This window comes from Aethalodelphis obliquidens, unplaced genomic scaffold (genome assembly GCF_003676395.1).
Source record: "Aethalodelphis obliquidens isolate GAN/ISIS:26980383/991018 unplaced genomic scaffold, ASM367639v1 scaffold1, whole genome shotgun sequence".
NCBI lineage: Eukaryota > Metazoa > Chordata > Mammalia > Artiodactyla > Delphinidae > Aethalodelphis > Aethalodelphis obliquidens.
This window is the reverse complement of record NW_020837945.1, coordinates 104736357-104758749: the sequence shown is the minus strand read 5'-3', so window position 1 is coordinate 104758749 and position 22393 is coordinate 104736357. Positions and strand designations below refer to the sequence as shown.

The 22393-nt window shown below is 38.2% G+C and overlaps 1 protein-coding gene across 2 annotated transcripts in view; it reads left to right on the top strand.

The window, feature by feature from the left end:
• Positions 1 to 22393, top strand: part of SCHIP1 (schwannomin interacting protein 1) — a 575684-nt gene that overhangs the window by 164000 nt on the left and 389291 nt on the right. The gene's annotated exons all lie outside the window — the stretch shown is intronic.

Below are 22393 nucleotides of genomic sequence, written 5' to 3'. Positions count from 1 at the left end.
ATTAGAGGGTTGTTGTGAATGTCCAGTGAGATAAGCCACAACGTGGAAGTGCTCTGTAAACTGTGAAGTGCTGCCTAAATATCAGTGAGTATCTGTGTCAGCACCATCATCAGTGGTAGTTTGTTCCTGCCCTAAACAAGAAACCTCCCTCACTGAAGCAAAGCTCTTTTATTTTGTCATCAAATCCATCCTTTATGCTGCTGCTTCTCTGCTGTGTGACCTCAAAGATGCTATTAGACCTTCTTGAGCCTCATCTTTCTCATCTAGAAAGTGGGCATTATAGTTGTGTCTGCCCTATGTTAAAGGTTCACTATAGTAATTAAAGATGATAAAAGGTTGTGAAAGCAAATTGCAAACATAAATCATCTCATAAATATTCATTGTTATGCCCATATGGAGGCTCCAGGCCTGCATTCCTAACCCAGACCCCTTGATTGAGTGCCTGATCCTTGCTCCTCTGGCCAGCTCCCTAGGTGTAGCTCGTCACCTGCTCTGACCTTCAAGCCTTCGAGGCTTCTGCTCATCCTTCAAGCCTTGCTCGTCTCTCTGGTTCTAGTCCACTGAGTGCTGATCCAACACATGCCCCTACCCTGGAGTGTTCTGCTCTACCCTGCCCATCATTTCAGGAATCCTACTTCAGAATCAAACTACTTCTACTCCGTGGCCCTGGACTTGAACTCAGTCAGGCTGCAATCTTTTCAGGTCTTGACAATTCCAGGCCTCTTTGCCCTGGGCTGGCAACTGCGTGTTGCTTAGACTTTCAGAATTCTCAGCCATTTTCATCTGACTTCATGCATGGAAGGTTCACAGAGCTCAGTGGTTCCCAACATTGGCTGCACACCACAACCACGTGGGTGACATGAAAAATAAATAACAGTGCCTGGGCCCCACCTCCAAAGATTCTGATACAATAGGTCTGGAGTATAGTTTGAGCATTAGGGTTTTTCGAAGTTACACCTGTAATTCTAATAGGTAGCCAAGGTTGAGAATCACTGATTTGGAGGCTGTTCTAGCCAAGTTGTAATCTGGGTTGGGAGTGAGGGCTGGCAACAAGCCACGTTTTATCTGCACTGGGGGTGGAGGCCAAAATCTACAACAGAGGTGAGTCCTAAGAGTGGCATGGACGTATATACACTACCAAACGTAAAACAGATAGCTAATGGGAAGCAGCCGCATAGCACAGGGAGATCAGCTCAGTGCTTTGTGACCACCTAGAGGGGTGGGATAGGGAGGGTGGGAGGGAGGGAGCCGCAAGAGGGAAGAGGTATGGGAACATATGTAGATGTATAACTGATTCACTTTGTTATAGAGCAGAAACTAACACACCACTGTAAAGCAATTATACTCCAATAAAGATGTTTAAAAAAAAAAGAAGCAGCAGCAACGTGTTCAACACTCACAATACCGGTCCTGAAGCCAAATCCCAGGGAGACTGATTCAAATGGCAACCTAGTCCAACAGGATCACTAGGGCTCAGGTAGCAGAACTCAGTAAAGAGGGGGATGGTGGTGGCAGGGCTAAATCTGCGTCTCCAGCTAGGCATTGTTTATATTCCATCCTGAGTTTGAGAAGATAGTGCCTTCATAGTTAAAGATAGTGAACATAGTGTTTCCTATGATAGACTAGAATAAAATTTTTATGGGCCTAAACGTAAGGTTTTAGCTTATTTTTATTTGTGCATATCTATAAGTTTGCACCCACTTTGGGCCCAGGAAGTCTTGGTGTTCCCCGTGTTCAGAGTCTTTAATAAAGAATTAGAGAGGAAGGCAGCAAGAGCCTCAAAGGCCAACTTTTTCATTTTCCACTTGTGAAAACTGAGGCCCAGAGAGGACAACAGTTTGTCCAAGGTCATACAGCATACAGTTGGAGGTAGAGTCTGGTGAAGAGTGGAGCTCACCATCCAGCAATGGGCGTGGGATCATGGGCTTTGTGTACCACGTGTTTAAATTGTGAAGGCACGAACTGTGTAGAAAATTATCTTAAAATGGATCATGCTGTTCATAAAATTTCTGACTGGTGCACATGTATTTCAAATTCTTCCTTCACTTTGAGACTGTAAAGCAAGATACTTTAGTAAGAGAGGGGGCCCAGCAGGTGAAAGCCAGGTGCTTTCCACTTATTTTAAGGGGAAACAGAAGATAAAATGAATCTGAGTTCTTCCTTGGATTTTTTTTTTCAGTTAGCAAAAGAGAAATTAGTAAGAGCTTCTGATATCTTTGTTCTGTGATTTCTGGGGGAGTGTAATTAGCAGGGTGGGATGCATTTTTCACCTAAAACTAAGGTATTGGTCTAAGGACTCATTGTAGTTGGATGCTGACTGCAGCAGATGTTTAATACTTCCACGTAGATAAGCGTCAAGGCCATGCGTGAGCCACCAGAAGATGGCTTCCTGGAGGAGCTTGGCTAAACAGGAAGACAGACAAGGCAATAATAATAATGCCTGGCATTTCACTTTACAGTTTATAAAACACTTTAAGGCATTGTTATAGCCATGTCTTAGGAAAATATACAAATCAAGCAAGGTCACAAAATGGGTAGAAAAAACTCAAGCTATTTTAAGAGAAGAAGAAAAAGACACTCTGTGAGTGCCCTGTGATTTGGAGATACCCATTTCTTAGGTGGCCAAACTAAAGTTCAGCAAGATCATGTGACTTGTCAAGGTGGCACAGAGTGACGATAATGAAAATAACCAACGTTCATATTTCCTATCCAGAGCCTATTTTTCTATCACAGCCCAGATGCCTCATGGCAAAGAAAAGTAGGCAGGGTTGAGAGTCCAGGAGGCCAGAGGTGGCAAGAATAGCACTAAGAAGTGGGTTTGGCACTCCCCAGTGACAGGACTGGCTGTGAGACACCCGAGCTCATAGGTAGTGAGGGAGGTAGAGGTAGGGCAGACATCCGGGACTGCAGTCAGCCTGGAGGCAGAGGTGCCATTAGAGTGAGTGTTTCTGGCTTGTCTCTTTGCCCAGGTTGTACCAGCTGAGCTGAGCCTGTCTCTGAAATGACCGCTAGGATGTAGCTTCGACCTAATAAAATAACTTAATGGAATTTTTCACGCTGATCAGATGGTTTCAGGACCAGCTTGGGATGACTGATCACATTCCTTCGCTGCTCCCTCATCCTCCCTCCACTAGAGCTTGTTGGATTGGCTGGTGGCAGGATTTGAATGATGTTGCCTTACGGTTTGTGTCTCTGTTAAACTTGGATGAATATCGTGGGACTTAACATAAATTGTTTAACATAAAAAGTTTTTCTGTGCCTTTTCTCTATGTTGAGAGAATAGTAAGATAGAATAATGCACTTCGTTTCAGAGAAAATCAGATAAATTGACCTTTTCATTTGTGTGGATACTGGAAGCTTTCATACTCTGAGCTGGAAAGATGAGCCCAGACTCATAACCAACTAAATGCTTCATTCCCCAGAAAAATCTCTGCACAAAAGTGATCTTATAGGAAATCTAAACTGTGCTCTCTCCATCCTGTGACAATTGTAATCTTTATTCACAATTAAAATGATATGTTTATACATCAATTAATACAAAGGCTCTAACAGAGAAAAATAAACCCTGTGTTTGTGAAAACAGGATAATTCTTTAGTGCAGACTCTGGTGTCTGACTCTCTGGGTTGGAATTTGACTCTGCCACTTACCATCTGTGTGTCTGTGGTCAAGTTACTTAACCTCACTTTGCCTCAGTTCCCTTGTCTATGAAATATTAAATATTAAATTAGTCAATTTATGTCAAGTGTTAGGGGGGCCTATCACATGGTAAATACTCAACAAATTTAACTTTATTATTGTTACATTATAATTTCCACATTCTAGATTATTTCAGTGGTCTCCTCACTTGTTTCTGTTTAGTCTCCCTTTTCCAGTTCCTTGCTTGCAAAACCCATTCTATATCTGGTTACTAAAATAGTCTTCCCAATGAGTAGACTACATCATTCCCCTATCTAAACATTCACATTGAGAAGATCCTGTTACAAAAGAAAGTGGAAGGCTTCCCTGGTGGCGCAGTGGTTGAGAGTCCGCCTGCCAATGCAGGGGACACGGGTTCGTGCCCCGGTCCGGGAAGATCCCACATGGCCCGTGAGCCATGGCTGCTGAGCCTGCGCGTCGGGAGCCTGTGCTCGGCGGCGGGAGAGGCCACAACAATGAGAGGCCCGTGTACAGAAAAAAAAAAAAAAAGAAGTGGAAAACGCTTTCACGTATTGTATTTTTCACATATAGTACATTACTAAATCAATATGCCTATGCATGTATAAACTTTCTGGATCACTGGGGCCAGGGTGGGGGAGGGGGAGAGGGCAGAAGAACACATGAAATTTTAGGAAAAGTATTAATATGTATTCAGAATGAGATTATAGATTAAGAGGATAACAGACTTCCACTTCATAAAATGATTCATTAAATTCTTGATGGGCACTTTTCTACCCAAAACCTGTTGGTCATTCTGACCTGGCCTTGGAAGTATCAAAGTATCAAAGAGTGAGAAGGCCATATTAGCCATTTTGAATGTGAGAGTATACTCATAAAAATAAGTAGAAAATGTTTAAAGATCATGATGTCTAATAAAAGGTTTTATAGAAGCACACAACCATACCAGGAAGAGTTGTTAAAAACAAAATAATGTTGTCTTTGCACAGTATATATTTATCGACCTAAATTTATATAATTAAAGTGGCAAAATAAAACCCTCAATATAATTATGATTTGGGATATTTTTGAAGTAAGAATTTCTGCCAAAAGTTAAGTAAGCTTGTAGACACCACTGTTTCCTTTGTCTCTATAATAAATATATCACTTACACATGATATTTTTAGAATAAGAGATGATGAGAAATTCTGGAGTGGGTACTGACAACCATGCCCGTAATTAGCTCAACTTTCTCATTAGGGGATGCTGCTTTTTAAAAAGTAGGAAATTGCCAAGAATAATAGCTTATCTAATTGAAGATCATTATAAACAAATTAGAAATTATTTGTGAGTTGTGCTAATAATGAATGTTAAATGTATGAAGTCATATCCTGGTGTAGAAATATGATGAATATCTGTCTTTCACATTCGTGGTAATTGTTTTCTATTACGTATGTGTTGTTTCCATTTTTTTTATATGTATGTTATTTTGGGGATAGGGAAGTTGCATAATTGGTGTTGTGCTTTGGGAGAATTAACCTAGTAAGCAAGTATGAGTTGGTTGGATAAGCAAAGGAAGGTCTTGATGGAAGATCCTTTGATGAAGGGGAGGGAAGAGGCTGTAAAGAGAATGTTAAGTTTTATTAATATCTAACTTAAAATATCATGTATCAGGTGTTGGTTCAGCAGAAGTGTATCATTAAGAAAAATATGAAATGTCAAAGGGAAAAATACATTGTTAAAGAATGCTAGCAAATATATATACTAAACCTCAAAATTGGCTTAACAATTAAAATTTTTGAGGATGTCTTCTATGTAGGGAATTTAAAGCACTTTATCATGATACAGTGTTCTAAAGAAATAATCCAGAAGAAACAAAAGGAAAAAATAATGTTAAATCATCACGAGTTGTTATCATGGAAATGTGTCCATCCGTGTGACTCTATGACACTGATCCAGCGACACCCCTCTTTTCCTCCCCAGTGGTGGTCCTTTCTCAGGAACAGATGGCCACACCTACCTCACACGCATCCTTCTCCTGAAAAAGATTCACTTTCTTCCCAGACCTCCCTCTGGCCCCCAAGTACACTCCCATGAGTATGAGTTCAGTTACATCCTCCCCAAGCCAAAAGAGGAGTACAGCCCAGGAAGGCAATCTCATGAAGTGTGCTAGGTATCAGAAGGTGTCACAAGAATGACACCTGGGATTTTTTTCTTCTCTGGCTCCTGGAAGCGAAGACTAAATCAGTAACTGGACTCAGCATAGGTGATTGTCAAAAGTTATACATTTAGTTCAGCCTCATAACAGATGAACTGACTTAAAAAAAAAAAAGAGTTAATGGTTTGGGATGGTTGTAATAGCTCCTTGTAATAGATAGTAAAAGAGCTTTGTGGATTGAAGCCAAACTTACCTTCAGTGGAAAAGCACAGGAAGGTAATTGCTCAGAGAATATATACACCAAAGAAGAAGAGGTCATGACATTTTATCATGATAAATGATGGTGAAAAGCCGTTCGGGAATTAATCTTTAATCCATAAGGGCTAGAAAGCTGAGGGAGAGAAAAGTAAAACTATTCTTTTATCTGGCTTTGGAATGAAGAACCAAAATCCTGGGGGAGCTCAATTTTCCCTGGAAAATGCAGGCATTTCCCTGAAATTGTGCTCTGATGAAAAAAAAGAGCTTTTAAAAAAATACACTTTAACATACATCTTAATGTGTACTTCTGTATTGTTATTGAATACCTTTATGCTATTTCTGTTATCATAGTTCTAACCTTTGGCATCTAAAATTACACATATATTTGACAATTCAAAGAGGATAATTGTAAGTTTCTCTTCTCTCCTTTTTTTATTATGCAAAATGTAGTGAAGACACATTTTCTGTTGCTGCAAACATGTATCAATCATTTTTGCTGTTCCTACATATTCTACCACCTTACTAGTCCCGTGCTTCTGATTGCTGCTGTCCCAGGTGCTTTGTCTCCAGGGCCTAGTCATGGTTTTATAATGCTGGAATCAAAGCTCAGTGATTTAATTGCAGCCATTTTAAGGTTATGGCCCAGAAAATACTAATCAAAAAAGTTAATAAAATGAATAAAATGGAAGTTGAGAGGAGCATTTCTTAGTCTTGCTCTTCCAGGCTACTTGTCAAAATGCTATCAGTGTTTATTCATTGGACAAACATTACCAAGTACCTACTGTGGGGCTGGAGATAAGAGATGTGAACAACATAGTCCTTTCCTGAAATAGTTTACACACAACTAAGTACAGTAGGTTGACCTCTGAACAAGTTATAATACTATGTGAAAAGTGCTATATAACAAAAAAGTGACAAAGCTGTATCACATGAGAATATTTCAGTGCAAATGACACAAAGTAAAACTAAAACTCAGGGTATCCCAAAGAGCAAAGCTAATTTATCAGCTCACATGACTAAAACAGATATTTCTGATCCAAGGTGAGAATGCATCCAGCAGCTCAAAGTATATAGCAAAGGTCATGGCTTCTCTTTCTCTTTCTGCTCTGCCTTCCACAATACAGGTATGTTATGAGCTGAATTATGTCTCCCCAAAATTCTTATGTTGAAGTCCTAACCCCCAGTACCTAGAATGTGACTGTTTTTGGAGATAGGGTCTTTAAAGAGGGGATTAAGTTAAAATAAGGTCATATGGGTGAGTCCTATCCAATCAAACTGGTGTCCTTTTAAGAAGAGGAAATTAGGACACAGACATATAGAGAGGGAAGGCCATGTGAAGATGCAGGGAGAAGACAGCCGTATACAAGTCAAAGACAGAGGCCACAGAAGAACTCAGCTCTGCTGACGCCTTGATCTCATATTTCTAGTCCAGATGGTGATAAAGTAAACTTCTGTTGATAAGCCACCCAGTCAACTGTACTTTGTTACGGCAACCGTAGCAAAGTAGTACAAGATATCTTTGCAAGCCCCGTGGTGGTTCCCCATCAACTCTTGGCACCATTCTTGGGCTTGCAGTATACCATCAGCAATGCCAGACTTTACAACTTCTCACTACATCTTCCAAGTGTAGCAAGAGGAAGCTTGTAGTAGCTCTCCACAATTTTTAGGATTCTTACTCTCTCCTATGCCTTTGTCTGAACAGTTGGTATGCCTGGAGATGGGATCCATGGATTGGCCTAAGCCAACCAGGACCCACCCCTGAGGGTGAGTGGGGTCATATCCATCCACACCACATAAGGTAAAGTCCCCAAAGGAAAATTTAGATATGTTAGTGAGGGACAGATATGGAGATAACCAACAAAGATTCAAAGAAAGGGAACAAATAAATCCACCTAGGAAAGCTAAGCAAAAGGAACCCCAAGGGGGATTAGGATGGATCGTGAAGAATTAGTAGATATTCACTTGGTAGAGAAGGGCTCAAAGGACAGTCCAGACAAAGGACACAGCCTCTGTGAGGAGACAGAAGGCACAAATGGGCCTGTTGTATTTGGTAGGGTGATCAACTTGTCCCAGTTTGCCTTAGTCCCAGGCAAACAGGTACAGTTTGCCCAAGATGATCTCTATTTCAAAACAGAAGCCCTACATCCCAGGACCCCCTCAGTCCTGGAAAAACTGGGATGGTTGGTCACTATATGTTTTGGGAAGTTATGAGCAAGGTTTATGGGGCAAAGTGTCTGGAGATAATATTGGACTGTTTGGCTGAGACTAATTGGGAAGGGGTTTTCATGCACACTAGTTTGAACTAGAGAGAAAATCTGTAGTTTTCCTTTGCCATGTTGAAAAAGTAAGCTGTAGGACATTATTCCACAGAGGGTAAAGGGACTCTCTGTTCATAGTATGAATTTCATGGACATTTTGCAATTTGACCGATTTGGGGAAGTTCATGGGACTTGAGGGCTGTATAGCATTTGGGAACAGCAGAAAGTTCCAGGCCACCTTTTCTGACTCAGAAGCACTGATTCCTGGGGTCAAAGGTCAGCACTCTGCTAGGCATATCATGAGGCTCCATAAATACTACTTGATTCTTGGTTAACAAGCTTACCTTTGTAACTGGGATTCTCTCTTTGCCTTCAACTACTCATTCTGTGTCCCTGTCTCTTAAAACTCTCTCTCTCTCTTTTTTTAAACTTCTTCATACCTTCATTTTCCAACTGCCCACCTGGGGATTCAGACTCATTATATCAACCACTAACTGCTCATCTTCCCTCCAATATTACTTCTTTTGTCCATTGCTTTACCTCTGCTGAGAATGCTACCATTCTCCCAGTCACCCTATCCCACGCTATGGAATACACTGCAGCCACTGAAAAGAAAGGGCTGGAGTGAACAAAGTGACAAGCAATGGATATTTGGAAGGATCCCATATTTGCAAAAATAATATATATGTATTTTTACATGTATGAAAATATATAGGAAAAGTGTCCAGGAATTAATACACCAAACTTAACAGTTATTAACTGGAGGATGTCTGGTGGGAAACTGGGAGGGGGGATTCTTTTACTTTTTATTTTATATACATCTCTATTGTTTAATGTTTATAGAATTAGCTTATGTAACTATTTTCCAAATAAAGATAATATACGTTCATGGTAGAAAATTTCAATTGCAGATAAACATAAAGAGCAATAAGAAAACCACCTGAAATTTCACCACCAGAGGTACCACTGTTAGCAGTCTGGATAGCAGCCTACCAGCCCTACCCCGGGCCCCTGTGCTGATGTAGATACTGAAGCCACAGAATTGGGTCTTCCCTCCTGCCAGAGACCAACAGTATGTTGCAAAACCCTCCTATCGCTTGCACATCTGCAGGGTCTCTGGAACCTGTCACCCTCCATTTCCACTGCCATCACCCTTGTTGAGCTCTTATTAACTCACCCCTGCTCTGTAGCTATAGCCTCCTAAGGGGTTCCCACTCCTTTCCTCTCTCCCTCCTTGCATCCAGTCTCCCCACAGCCTCCAGATCAACCATCCTAAAACCTGGCTCTGATCTCTTTCAAAAACCTTCAGTGGCTCCCCATAGCCTATAAAAGAAATGCCAAACTCCATGATCTGAATTGAAACTAAACTTTTCATTGTTCCCTTAGGAACTCTTCTTCTTCTCATTTCTAGTTCAATGGTTTCCTCTAACAGGAATACCGTGTCACTCAAGCATTTTCAGCCATTATAATTCCCCTCCTCCAGGTACTTGCACAATTGTGAGAAAATGATTCCACGAGGATGTTCATTGTAGTCAAGTCTATGATAGGGAAAAATTAAAGCCAACTCTAATGTCCACCAGTAAGGGGCTGATTAAATACATTATAGTACACACAGTTTTCCAGTTCTGCTGTTAAAATGATATAGGTGTAGCTTATTATACAGACGTGGGGAAAAGTCTACAGAATATTACCAATGAAAAAAGTAGGTCATACAGCAGTTTATAAATAATGATTTTTTAAAGCACACATCAAATAATAACAGAGGTGGTAGAATTTTGATTTGTCTTGTCTTCTTGGTACTTTTCTGTTTAATTTGAATGTTTATAAACACAACCACAATTATAGAAGTTACCATTTATTGAGGGTTATTTGCCAAGTACTATGCCTGGTGTTTTACATAAAATAATTCATTTAGTTCTTACAACCAAACTTTGAGAAGGTTATCATCACCCTCCTATTATAGAAGAGTAAACTGAGGGTCAGGGGGCTGAAGAGATGTTCCCAGGGTTACACCGTTAGTGAGAAACAGAGCTAGGATGTAAACTTCTGTCTTTCTGACTCCAAAGACAATACTTATAGACATTATGTTACATAATAATGAAGTACCATTTTTACAAAAAGAATGAAGTTACTAAAATATGTTCTCCCAGTCTTATATGGTCACATTCAATTGCTCTGCTCCTCAAAACCTTCCCTTATCCCCATATCCAGAAGTGTGACATGGTAGGAAGATGAGAATAGAGTGAGAAACATATCAGAAATACATATAATGGTTTTCATTTTTCAGTATAAATAGCATCATTCTGTATATTATATTATTTTATGAATATATCTGGTTGTTTATACCTAAAAGTGCATCCCAGGCATCTTCCCATGACTGTACATATCAATCATCCTTGACACATTTGCTAACAGTTTCATAGTAATCACTTGTATGGAGGTGCTATAATCATTTACCTGCCCCCACCCCATGGACAGTCATTTATGCTTATAAATTTTACTATTATAAACAATACCAGAATGAGCACCCTCATTTAAATCTATGTCTGTACACATGTGAGATTGCTTTTGCAAGATAGATTCCCAGAAAAAGACTTACGAGGTCAAAAACTATGGTTTTTTTTCCTTTTCTTTTCCTGTATCAGAGTTCCAAAAAGTTTTAGCTGTGCTAAGTGAATCTGATCTAGGAACCAGCTGGTTGGACTCTTGTGGCCTCGATTCCCCACTCACAGCCTCCCCAGGTGTTGGCAACTGTCTGCACACTGCTAATTCCACCATCTCCAAACTGACTTGTAGAGAAAAAGCTCACTGCACTGTGAATTGCCTGACTTGTGGTGAATTGTTGGCCACCAGGTTGCTGTGTGACCCTGAGCGATAAATGATGCTTCTGGTGACTTCTATTTCCTTTTCTGTAAATAAGATCCTTCCAGCTCTAGCAGTCAGTGCTTCTTAACTCTAAAGACAAGAATAAGTTTGTTATTCTGACTTCTTAGATTTTGAAAAATAACATACATACCATAAAGCATTATCTTGCCTCATTGAAAGTTCAAACGATATGGTGATAAGACCATATTAAAAACATTAATAAAGGTCCATGGTAAAGAGTTCATTATGGTTCGCTAAATCCCCTCATGCTTTTATCCACTTTAGTTACTGTATTTCCTGTAAATGGGATTTATGCCAGGGCCACGTTAACACCATTTCCCATTCTGCTGTGCTATTACCCACTGGGCTTGAATCAATTGAATGAAAGAGACCTTTTCGAGTGTATTGATTTTCATTTATCCAAACTCATCTGTTTGCTTTGCTGCATGCTCGTACATAGAAGAGGGCACAGCTAACCTTCTCTATGGTGTTGCTTTTCCCCCCTAAGCATTTAATACTAGAATATACATATGATAAACACTGGTATAAGAACTGCAGAATATTCACTGGAAATACGGTTTTCCAGGGATCATATAAGGGCTTGGCTTTCTTTCTCATGTCAAAAAGAACACTGCCTAAAGCAAAACACTGCAGCCTTTCTTCCTGCATGAAAGCAGCCACCTTCACTCTCTCAGCCCCTAGCGACTCAGTCCAGGGATCCTGCCCTCCTCTCCCCAGAAATAAGGAATGTTGTCAGGACAGCGATTCTTCTAAATGTAAAAGTTTGTTCACTGTCAGGAAGCAGAGTATTCTACTGCTGCCCTGAAAAGAAACACTCTTGTTTCTTTGGTCAGAGATCAAACCGAAATCTGAACAAAAAGAAGTGTGCAGTAGAGAAACACTTTAAATGTAAGTTTTAAGGTCCTTTTCCTACACTCCTAGCTTGATGTGTTTGTGTTTTGTGTGTTTGCTGTGTTGTGATTTCGTGTGACAGAGAGAGACACACAAAGAGGGAGAAAACATTCATTTTGACCCACAGTTAGGATTTTGGAAGTGGAAAGCATTTTAATAATTTTGATTGAATTGTTGTGTTGTTACTCACTGGATAATGTGTGTCTGTCTGGTGTGGGATTAACTGAGATGTCCTAGACTTATAGTAAATAGATTTTGACTTCTGCTCAGGTAAATGCTAAAATTTATCTAGCCGGGGGAATAAATATTGGCTAAGGCAAAGCCGACGTCCACATTTCCTCTGAGTTGCAATAAATATTTCTATACATCGAAATAAGATTTTATGTTAGAGCTAATGATTAAACATTATCCAAGGCCACAGCAGACACTAAAGTTATCAGGCTAATTCTAAGGCATCTTGCTTTTATATTTAATGCTATAAAGAACAATCACTGTTGGTTTAAGCAAGATCTGATGATAGATTTTGGCATAAATCAGGTTAAGCCTGAGTCCTTATTGTGAAATAGAAGGTAAAAGAAATTCATTTATGAAAAGCTTGAGTTACTTAAATATATCAATGAGCAGGCATTACTGACATAAAATGAAGTTAACTTTAACAAAAGTTTAAATATGACACTAATTAGTAATTGAGCTAATTTTTCCCCTCATTTTCATATCATGTTCAGTGTCATAAAATTTTTGAGAGATTGTTTACAAAACAGTTTTTTAGAAAAAAATTTTTGCTTTCAAAAATAACTATGTCTTTTTTTTTTTTTTTTTTTGTTTTCGCGGTTCACGGACCTCTCACTGTTGTGGCCTCTCCCGTTGCGGAGCACAGGCTCCGGACGCACAGGCTCAGCGGCCATGGCTCAGCAGCCATGGCTCACGGGTCCAGCCGCTCCGCGGCATGTGGGATCTTCCCGGACCGGGGCATGAACCCGTGTCCCCTGCATCAGCAGGCGGACTCTCAACCACTGCACCACCAGGGAGGCCCAAAAATAACTATATCTGAATAAGTCAAAACTATCTGACTGTCACTTGGTTAGGAACTAGGAACAGTATAGAGATACAGCTTCAAGGAGATTACAGCCTAAATGAGGAAAACAATAGATACATGCAAATACAGTATTGTGGAGCTGTTAAAAACACGAGCTTTGGAATCTTAATGAGTTTGATTTCCAGCTCTGTCACTGTGACCTCAACAAGATTTTCGGAGCCTTAGTTTCCTACTGTATAAAAATGGGATAATAAATTTGATCTCATCGGATCATGGTAAGAATGAAGAGTCTGTAAAGCACTGAAAAGGTGCCTGGCAAAAAGAGAGCCCCCCAGAAGTGGTAGCTTAATGATGTATTGTTTAAGTGACAGATGAAAACACGCATGGAGGCGAGTCAAGGAGGTACGCAATTACTGAATTTTAATGAAACAGAATATTTTTGCCTTAATTTCACAGAAGAAAGCTCTTATAGGTGGGTTGCATGGTCAGTCAACTCTTCAAGGAAGAGGTAGGATTTGAACTTGAGGTTGTCAAAGAAATAGGGGTTTTTTTTTAGTTGATATATAAAACTAAAAGTAATGAGCACTACAACTGCCTATAAAATAACAGTCAGCTATTCAGCCATGGCCCCAACCACATCCTCCTTAATTTTCTCTTCTTGATTAATTGTCATATTAACATTTCCTCCAGGTTTTTCTAATATTTTTCAACCATTTCTAATCGGTCTCTTTTGTTAGCACTTCTTCTGCCTGTTTATTTCCCTCGATGAAAAATAACTTTAAATAATAAGTAAACAAAATAAAATAAGAAAAAGGAAAATCACCAGAAGTCTCATCTTCCAGTTAATATATAACCTTCTGTCAATATTTTGGTGAAGGTCCTTCTAAACCTTTATGTATCTCTCTGTCTTTCTGTCTCCCTATTCTTGCACACGTGTGTGCATGTGCATGCACACACACACATACACCTATCTAGTATGTAGATAAGATCATACTGTACATGCTTTTTGTAATTTCAGTTTTTCTTTGAAAAAATATGCAACATGCCATAAATATCTTCCCATGTCAAAGAACAACTTCTTTATATTTAAATGGGTTTAGCACATTTTATTGTATACATGTTTATCAACACAATTTAATAAAATCCTTAATGACATTTTAGCTGTTTGCAGTTTTTCTCTATTAAAAAACAAAGTGCTACAGTAACCATCCTTGTACGTTCATTTTGGCCCACATAGGATGATCTCTTCAAGAAAAATTCCTAGAAGTGGAATAGAGGGATCGAATAATACATGCACATTTACAATTTTGGTATTTAGAACCAGAAATGACACATAAAATTACCACATTTTGTCTTAGAAGACTTTTTAAAATTATTTTTTAGTTGAAGTATAGTTTATTTACAATGTTGTGTTAGTTCCAGTTGTACAGCAAAGTGATTCAGATATATATATATATATATATATATATATATAATTTTTCAGATCCTTTTCCTATACGGTTATTATAAAATATTGAGTATAGTTCCCTGTGCTATACAGTAGGTCCTTGTTGTTTATCTATTTTATGTATAGTAGTATGTTTATGTTACTCCCAAACATAGAAAACAAACTTATGATTACCAAAGGGGAAAGGTGGGGTGGAGGGATAAATTAGGAATTTGGGAGTAACAGAAAACTTTTTTGAAAGAACTTTCCCCAATCTTAACTTTCATGAATAAATAACACAAGTATCCTTTTAAAATTAATGTTCAAAACTAAAATTTTAAACGTAGGAATACATAATTAGAAATAGTTATGTGTAAATCTACATAGAGCAATGTCTTAACAATAGAAAAAATTATGGAGAGGGAAAAAATTATCAAATTGGTTTTGTTGTAAGAAGTGTTGCCAATTAAGCTAATCAAACTTTTTCATTTAAATGCCTGACTTCACAACTAAATGGACTTTCTAGCACAATTGTCTGACATTTCGATGAGTTATTGTGGTATTTGAACTGTACTGATCACTGGAAGTCTCTTGTATAGAGAACTTGTATGCTAGTAACATTTTAATCCAGTCTATGCAGTTCTCTCCTCTCATTTCTTCTAAGACTATAGTGAATAACTTATGCTTTTAGTGATCTGTTATCTTGTTGTCATATTTATGTAAGAAGCTTCCCATCAACATGACCTCAGTTGTTTCAAGTGTTTGGTTTCTTGACCTATCAGTACTAGTTGATTTTGCTGAATTTGGTTTATTTGTCAGAATCTATGTCACTTTTTAAATTTAATTCTTAGTTTTATCATAGTAGACTGGATTTGATGATTCTGTCCTATTGGATTATGTCCCTCTGTGTGACAATCTAATACTTAAATCCTGTAATTTCCTTATATCATTTAAAAAATTTTAGAACTAGAAAAATCCTGATCTATCGTTTCCCAAAGTTTGGCCCTCAAGGTATATATGCCCCCAGATAATAATACAAAAAAGGAATATAAATGAGCAGATATAAATTAATTTGGGAAATCCTGGGATAAATAGCAGGTCTTTTTACTGAAGGATATTCATGAACCCACATGTGCTAAAATCCTATATTATATGCAACCATTCACAGACTATTTTGACCTTGAAATTCATTTTTATAAAGTACCCATTATAAAGTACCCATTAAAAGTGTTATTTGTGTCACTAGTTACGCAAGCACAGATTTAATCCAATCTCCTCAATTTACATATGAGGAAACAGGTTCAGAAAGATTAAATAACCTCAATAGTCTAAAGAAAAATAAACTTTTTTTTTATTTAAAAATAAAATAATAAAATTATTTTAAATTAGTTGCAGTCATTGCATGCTAAATATGCACTGTCAATAGAGAAATACTAAGCACTTTTGTTAAAGCATACAGCATTCTTAATAACTCTATCCATTCATAAACAAGACCAATTTTAAAACTGCAACCTCTGGGAGCCAATATTATTGGAAAGACATTCAATGTTAAATCAAAATATGAAAATATAAATTATTGCATACATAAAACACGAACAAAAAAGTAAAAGGGGAGAATTTAAAAATCCCACATGTCTTGGAGGTTATGGAAGAAATTTTCACACATTGAGGTATGAGGAAGTCATCCTGGCTTATACATTATTTAACTTAAATCTTATGCTAACTAGAACAGTGTGTTTTGTGGCCTGTCAAACATGCATTGTACATTTTCTTTAACCATTAAAGAAATGAATGCATTTAAAAATCAAATTGGAGTAACTGTGGTTCAGGCATCCGAAATGGAGCTGGATGGCCATTGTGGATGCAGTTTCAGATATGTTTCTGCATCCCCGAGAACCTGAATTTTCTGAACTGTATCAGACTCAAGGACACCACCAACCATTCTCAAAACAGTAACTGCTAGCAGCTGCCAGCTGTAACCTTATGGTCTCAAGGACTCCCCTTGTAACTATGCAACCATTTTGGACCCCAGCCAATCCTTGTTTAACAAGGCCCGTTACTTCTTGCTAGCTCTAATTATAATTCTTGACAAACAACTTATATAATTTTTCAGTTTTTGCCTTTATACAGTTCCCCCATTTTGTAATCTGGTGGAACCCAATTCAAGTGCTTCTTGAATCTGTGTCTCCTGGGCTATAGTCCTCAGTTTGGCTCAAATAAAACTCTTTTCTATTCCTATTACAGATTGTTCATTGATTATTTCCATGAACAGAGGTAAAAAGGAATATGTATGATAGAAAAAAAACAAGCTGAATTGGAATTATAGTACTGTCATTTATTAGCTGTGTGACATTGGGAAATTTCCTAATTTCTCTGAGCTTCTATCTTCTCATTTAGTACCAATAATACTCTCCTGGCAAGGAGTTGTGAGAATATAATGAGATAGTTAACATCAAAATTGACAGTACTCATTCAACAAGTATTTATTTATTTCCTTTCTTGAGGATGGAAATGTGCACGAGCAGGCAGGCCTTAGAGGCAGGCTGCCATGAGCAAAGGGGAACAGGCAAGTTGGGGAAAATGGCATCTTGAAAAAGCCAGGAGTTTTATTAAATAAATATCTCTTGTTCAAAACAAGCTGAAAAAGCTTCTGATGGAGACCCTGATTAACACTTTCATATATTCAAAGAGCAGAGAGTCAAATAATAATGCAACATGACCAAGTAGGTTTTATTCTAGTACTGCAAGGATAATTCAATATAATGGAATATTTACATATAATCAAATTGTTAAATATGAAAATCTACATGACCATCAATGCAGCAAATGAATTTGATAAAACTTAATACCATCCTTCCTAAAAATATTTAAAATAGTATTAAAAAGATAATATTATAAACTACTAGTTAATATTACATTTAATCAGGAACTACGAGCATTATTTTTTATTAAAATTAGAAACAAAACAAAAATCTTTATGGTCACCATTATTGCATTGAACAAGATTTCCAAAGTAATGTTAAATCAAAGGCATGAAACAAAAATAGCAGTTTTATACAATGGAAAAGAAGAGAAAAGTGGCATGACTATGTACATAGACAACTCAAAGATGTAAGCAAACAACCACTTGACATGATAAATAATTCAGACAAGTAGCTGAATACAAGATGAACATAAAAAAATCAATGATATTTCTATATTCTGGCAATAACTATTTGAAAGTATCATTTTAAAATATCTTGTTCACATTAGCAACAGAATTGTAATGTGCCCAATAATAACCTTAGGTTAAAAATGTATATCCTATTTGAAGAAAACTACACACACACACACACACACACACACACACACACAGAATAAAATAAGAGTTTGAGAAACAGAAGAGCCATGAACTATTTATTTTCCTGGTTGACAAGACTAAATACCAAAAGATGTCCTTTACCTCCCCCTTAAATATACATATATATCAATAATATAGAGCTATTTTTAGATATATAGATATAATTTAATCCTGATCAAATTTCTGATAGGATTTTTGTTAGAACTGAAAATTATTTTTTGAAAATTCAACTGGCAGTTGAAAAACCTAGGATGCAAAAACCTAGGATGCAAATGTTTGTTGAAATGTGATTCATAATTGCCAAAAGCTGTACATAGCCCAAACGTCTATCAGCTGGTGAATGGATAAACAGATTGTGGTACTTCCATATAATGTGAATACTACTCACTAAGAAAAAAGGATGAAGTACTGATGTATGGAGCAAAACAGAAGAATCTCAATAGCTTATGCTAAGATAAAGAAGCCAGACTCAAAAAGTTGACCGAATATATGATTTCATTTATATGGCATTCTGGGAAAAGACAAAACTATAGGGAAAGATATCAAACCAGTGATTGCCTAGGGCTGGGGAGAAGAAATTGACTACAAAATGGCACAAGAAAACTTTTGGGGATGGTACTGGTTATATAACTATGTAAGTTTGTGCAGATTTATAGTACTACATACCTAGAAAGGGTCAGTTTTACTGTATGTAAACTATACTTAAGTAAACAACAAAGCAAAACATACACACATACTTTAAAAAAAGGTGAGCTATTAAAAGTCCCTCCTGGAAAGGAGTTGTTTGCCTCTACTCCTCTAAGACGTTAAAATGTATTTGAAAGAAAAGCATAAAAGCAGTGGCTTGTTTATGGGAGGATAGACAGATCACTGGTAGAGACCATATGAGCACGAAGTCAGTCCCACTGTACATGATCATTAAAGACTGGGTAAAAAGAGGTCCCTCCAAAATAATGGGTGGGGAAGAGAAAAATTCTTCAGTGAACTGTTGTAAAATACTAACTGGTGAACACTTTCTCAGTTTAGATTTATACTTCATGTACCATAAGTTTCATTACAAAATCAGCATCAAATCTTTAAAAATTAAATCATTTGCCAGGACTCTAAAACATTTAGAAATATTATAAATAGATCACAAAAATAGATCCAACTGTCTAGACATATATTCTCATATAAATTAAGTTTAAAAAAGAAAAACAATGAGTAAAAGAAGGTATTAAATAGAGCAAGAGTTATATGTTTGCAATTCTATAATACAGTATAATTAATAAGAAAAATATTAAAACTGCAATAGATAATTGGGTAAAATAATTACATTACATTACAAAAAGTAGATATAACTATCAAACCAAACTTATGAAAATATTTTAATATAATAAATAGAAAAATGCACATTGTTTTGATTATCGCATGCTATTCTTTTATGTGTTCAATAACATTGATGAGTTCTTTTCTTGCTGCTGATGGTAGAAATGTGTGCATCCCATCAGAAAGATACTTCTGAAGTATAAAAGCATCCCCTCTTATGGTCATTTTTTACCTTATTAATATTTCAAATAAAGGAAAACAATATTTAGTTAAAGATATTCATTGCGGCATTATTTATAACAATAAGAAAGTGAAATCAATTTAATGTTAACCCTTGTAATAGATAGACCAGTAAGCAGTCATTACAATTTTAATTATGCTAACAATAAAACAGCATGGCAAGCAATTATTATGATCTTAAATGAAACAAGAATCATACACATGGTACATATGTTATCCACTCAACTACGATTTTAGAGTCATGCAGTAGAGAAAAAAGACAGAAAATACTGCTTAAGGGTAACAGCAAATGCTTATACAGCTCCCACCATGCCAGGCAGTACTCTAAAATCTTTATGTGTATTTGCTGGTTGAATCCTCACAACTCCATGACTTCCATTTTGTCAGTTAGGAATTTGTGCTACGGAGACGTTAGGTAACTTGTTCAAAGTCACACAGTTATTTAGTGCAATTGCTGAAATTTGAACACAGGCCATCTCTTACCTATTATCCTATAGTGCCTCAATGTGCTGTACTCCCTGAAATAAAATGGATGTTAGTTGTGTTAGGCTGTAGTTGTGTTAATACTACCTGTGGCATTTATTTTCCAATCCTTTTGTAATATTCTTTTGTTTTTTAATCATGAGATTGGTGTGAGCTTTAATTAATTTTTATTTATATTTGCTGTGTTGGGTCTTCGCTTTTCTGTGCGAGGGCTTTCTCTGGTTGTAGCAAGCTGGGGCCACTCTTCATCGCGGTGCGCGGGTCTCTCACTATCGCGGCCTCTCTTGTTACAGAGCCCAGGCTCCAGACGCGCAGGCTCAGTAGTTGTGGCTCACGGGCCTAATTGCTCCGCGGCATGTGGGATCTTCCCAGACCAGGGCTCGAACCCGTGTCCCCTGCATCGGCAGGCTGACTCTCAACCACTGCGCCAACCAGGGAAGCCCCCTGTAATATTCTTAATGAAACATGCACTTTAGAAATGTTTGTGTGGGAGGCATTTAAAGGCTTCGGGGGAAGGATGGAAAGCATGAAGGGGAATGAAGGAATCACAACCACCAGTCTACACCAACAGAAACTGCCCAGGGGCTACAAGTCTAAGGGATCCAGCTGTCCTTCTGACCTGACCAGCAAGGAAGCCAGTGTGTGCTCTGCGCGAGTATAGTGGGGTAGGGGAACAGGAGGGGTAATCCTGCGTTTTGATTGTGTCTCCCTCTGAAATCAGTTAAGATTCAATGAAAGAATCAAGTATATCCTGTGGAATTACGTAGTGGGTTATGATGCATTTGGGTCAAATGTCTTACTTTGTCATCTAAATATAAAGCATGTTTTCTTTTTTTGGCAGAAAAGCCAGCAATTCCTGTAATAAAAGTTACCCTGAGGATGTGTAAGAATAAGCTTAGAAAAACATGAATTTAAAAAATCATAAAGAATTACTTGTAGCTATAGTTGTTGATCATGAGGATTAAGTTTGACAGAAAAATAAATCCTTTGGGAAATCCTATTAATTCTTAAAAGCAAATTTTGCTACACCCTGTACAATTATTGCAGTATGTCTGATGCTGAAAACCTATTTTTATTGAATTTAGGAAACAGAGGTTTCAAATGCCCTGAAATCCACCCTACAGGAAATGTGACTATAAGACTCTAAACGTGCAGACAAAATAAGAAACAAGGGCTTCCCTGGTGGTGCAGTGGTTGAGAGTCCGCCTGCCGGTGCAGGGGACACGGGTTCATGCCCCGGTCCGGGAAGATCCCACATGCACTGGAGCAGCTAGGCCCGTGAGCCATGGCTGCTGAGCCTGCGAGTCCAGAGCCTGTGCTCCACAATGGGAGAGGCCACAACAGTGAGAGGCCCATGTACTGCAAAGAAAAAAAAAAGAAAAAAGAAATCCTGGAGATGGGAGCCCAGCAGACTGTGTTTTGAAAAGCCCTGCAGGTGATTCTTAGGTACTCTAAGTGTGAGAGCCAACTGCATGTAAATTATTTCCTTTTTTTAAAAAAATGTCTGTTAGGTGTTGTAGACCAGATGTAGATCTAAGGAGATCACAAAAGAGTGCACTTAGTAATCTAGTTCTTACATATTCAGTAACTAAGTTTATCAGATAAAATACAAGATGTCCAGTTATATTTGAATTTCAGGTAAACGACAAGTTTTTTTTTTTTTTTTTTGCGGTACACGGGCCTCTCACTGTTGTGGCCTCTCCCGTTGTGGAGCACAGGCTCCGGACGCGCAGGCTCAGCGGCCATGGCTCACGGGCCCAGCCGCTCCGCGGCATGTGGGATCTTCCCGGACCAGGGCACGAACCCGTGTCCCCTGCATCGGCAGGCGGACTCTCAACCACTGCGCCACCAGGGAAGCCCGACAAGTTTTTTTTAGTATGTCTCATACAATACTGAGGACATAGTTCTAGTAAAAAAATATTATTGTTTATTTGAAATTCAAATTTGACTGGGAGTTCTGTGTTTTTATTCGCTAAATCTGGCAACCCCATCACCAGCACCATCCCGTTTTTCTACAAGTGGGCTCTGAGAGGTGGGAGTAGCTTCAGTTTGGTGGGACCATGTGGCCTCTCTTGTTTTGATTCTGCAGCAGGTCAGGCTGGGAAGAAAGCACCGTGTCATTCATGCCGGTGCCTTTTATAAGCACTTGGCTGCATGCTGTGATTTGGGAAAACAGTAATTACTCCACTTAACATTACTTGTTCATTTTGTATCACAGAAAAGGATAATGCCTTTCTCCCCCTTTTAACCTAATAGCCTATTAGAAAAACACGAGGTAGCCTCCCCATTAGTGCCTCGGGGGAATTTCAGAAAAATCAAGCAGAGTGAAATAAAATAAGATGGAGGCTGGGGAAGATGATTTGTTAAAGTGCAGAGAGTGGCACCCAGCATGCCTTGAATAAGCCAGGGCTAAGTTCTTAGTCAAGGGGTGTGTGTGTGTGTGTGTGTGTGTGTGTGTGTGTGTGTGTGTGTGTG